The 2,854-nt window shown below is 37.9% G+C and overlaps 1 protein-coding gene across 2 annotated transcripts in view; it reads left to right on the plus strand.

The window, feature by feature from the left end:
• Positions 1–2,854, plus strand: part of Atf7ip2 (activating transcription factor 7 interacting protein 2) — a 37,310-nt gene that overhangs the window by 18,128 nt on the left and 16,328 nt on the right. The gene's annotated exons all lie outside the window — the stretch shown is intronic.

A 2,854-nucleotide genomic window follows, 5' to 3' on the forward strand; every position in this document is an offset into this window, starting at 1 on the left:
CTGTAGACCAGGCTGGTCTCGAACTCACAGAGATCCACCTGCCTCTGCCTCCCAAGTGCTGGGATTAAAGGCGTGCGCCACCACCGCCCAGCTGAAATTGGATTCTTTCAATATGGTTCTTTAGCAGGTTATTTATATTTTTTTGTATCACTAATGTATTCCTTTCTGTGGTTAAATAATAGCCTAGGTATGGACATCTCTTGATCTCTTTATCTACTCACATTTTGAAGGACATTTGGATTTCTGGGACTACTCTGAGTCTCTCCATCTCCCTGTAGCACACATTTTTTCTTAACTGTAACAATAGTGCCTGAGAGGAAGTACCTAGAATCAGGAATAGAGAAATGTTATTCGTACATGATATGAAAATGAAGAATGCTGTTTCTTCCATTTGAACCAAAAGATATATAATTTTCTAGTATTGGAAGTTAGTCATACAGTCTCATTCTGAATACCGAGAAGTATAATCCACACAGCCAAGAAATTCAATCATCTTCAAAAAGAATCAAAACTAAGAATACTTTATCAGCACACAATCATTTTCTTGATAACAAGTGAAAAAAATTACATTTGTTAGCATTGAACCAATGAAAAATTGATTAGCATGGTCTCTGTACAAAGGATAGTATGCAAATGAATGAAGTTCCCATACTTTAAAAAAAATGATGCAAGAAAAGTAGAAAGAACAAAGGTTTCACAGAATTCTCAGCTGGAGCCATTTAAGCCAAAAGATAGTTGAATCGCATCATTAAAGAAAGGCTGGAGAAAGAGAATCACTGCCATCATGAGTGAGACTATCTAGATCAGGAAGTTTATAACCTACTATCTTCTTCAGCGCAAGCAACAGGACTGAACAACAGAACTGAACATAAAAATTCAGGAAAGAAAACTAAAATGTATAAAACCACATCAGGTGTTATTATCTTTGTACTTACTTGGATTCAGAACTCACTTTGGTGGCAAAAAGACTGATGGCTTTGGCACGATTTATGATTCTTTGGACTATGCAAAGAAAAACAAACCCAAACATAGATTTTCAAATTTTCAAGACATAACCTATATGAGCAAAATAAGACCTCAAGAAAACTATGAAAGGCATGTAAGATCAGAATGGAAGGGAGCTGGGGGCAGCCACAAAGGCCAACACTGGTGCAGCAAAAAGTAAGATACGGAAAGATTGTTTTGGTGACTTGATGTGCTAAAGTGGCCTGATGTCTAAGGAAAATATTGTGGAGTAGAGAACCAAAGGCTACTTAGCATGACCATCAAACTGAGCATTTGTATTAAGCTGACCTGTACTGCCTAGGTAAAAACAATTCTCACAGAATAGCCTTAAGCAAAGGGCATAGAAAAATTACATCGTGGTTGGCAGTTGCAGGGGAAAAGCAAACAAGCAGTTTAGCAGTAGTCAAAAATATCCAGTTAGCTGGGGCTTTTCAACCCTGAGTTTCTAGAGCAAGGTTAGACACTTTCCCACAGGACTCTTTGTGGTGGGAGTAGAGAAGGGGGTGGAGAATCAGTTTCAGGCTAAACCAAAGATGGCTCCAAATGAGACAAGATGAAGGAACCTTTGCCCTGTCAAACAGGTAACTGATAAACTGCAGAAATTTTGAGGAAAAAAGTATTGACCTGGAATTCTTAATATAGTAAATATATATTTCAAAAGTTAAACAGTAATGGTGAGCACCAGCGATTCCAGCACTTGACAGTTGGAGACAGGAGGGAGGATTGGGAGTTAAGGCCAGTCTGGGCACGTGAAACCCTGTCTCAAAAACAGAAGCAAAATTAAGGGTTTTTTAGATAAGCAAAATTTGTTGCCAACAGATCACTTTCAGAAATAAAGGAAATTGTACGTGTATGTGTGTATACATGCACACCTGTGAATATTATGGAGGCCAAAAGTTAGCAGTTTTTAGGCAGTGTCACTAGACTGACTGTTCAGCAAGCTCTGTAAATCTACCTATCTCCATATCATCAGTCCTTGGATTACAGGTGCTTGTGCCCAGTTTTTATGTAGGTGCTATGGATCCAGATTGAGGTTTTCATGCTTGCATAGCAAACATGCTAGCCACAGAATCATCTCCCTAGCCCTAAAGGAAGTTCATTGAAGGAATCAGATAACAACTGAAAGAAAAGTGATTCCATATTAAAAAGTGTTAACCAGATTGTGGTACAATAAGGATGGATATGGTAATATTTCAAGAATACTTGAAGAATAATGAACTAGTTGTGGCAATAAAATGCCATCTTCAATACTCATTCTTGAGACTCCACAACAAGTAAAACTGACTCCAAAGCAGGAAGACTTACTTTGATATAAATAAGAAAATAAGGAGTGATCAAAAGAGATGGCCTATGTAGTATTCTTAGTAGGGAAAGTAAAGCCATAATGAGATTTATTGTGTATCCCAACAGAATAAGCAAAATGAACAGAAGGTGTGATGTTGGTGAGGTTATGTATCAATTTAGGATTCTTTGTTAATAGGTATTTAAAATGGCTAAATAACTTAACTTGGCAGTTTCTTAAAATATTACTTATCTTGTTTTACTAAGTTTTTCTCTTCCATTTATTTCTCCAAGAGAAAAGAAAACCCACATTCAAACATACTTTGACAGGCTCTCATTAAGTATCTAATCTGCCCCTTAACTTGCAATTTTACCTCAGTTTTCCAAATCCTGGGACTGTAGCTAACCACATTCAACTATACACAGTAAAAACATAATTTCTCATAACAGCTTTATTTAGAAGTCTACCAGCAGCCGGGCGATGGTGGCACACGCCTTTAATCTCAGCACTCGGGAGGCAGAGGCAGGCGGATCTCTGTGAGTTCGAGACCAGCCTGGTCTACAGAGC

Source organism: Microtus ochrogaster, chromosome 7 (genome assembly GCF_000317375.1).
Source record: "Microtus ochrogaster isolate Prairie Vole_2 chromosome 7, MicOch1.0, whole genome shotgun sequence".
Classification (NCBI taxonomy): Eukaryota; Metazoa; Chordata; class Mammalia; order Rodentia; family Cricetidae; genus Microtus; species Microtus ochrogaster.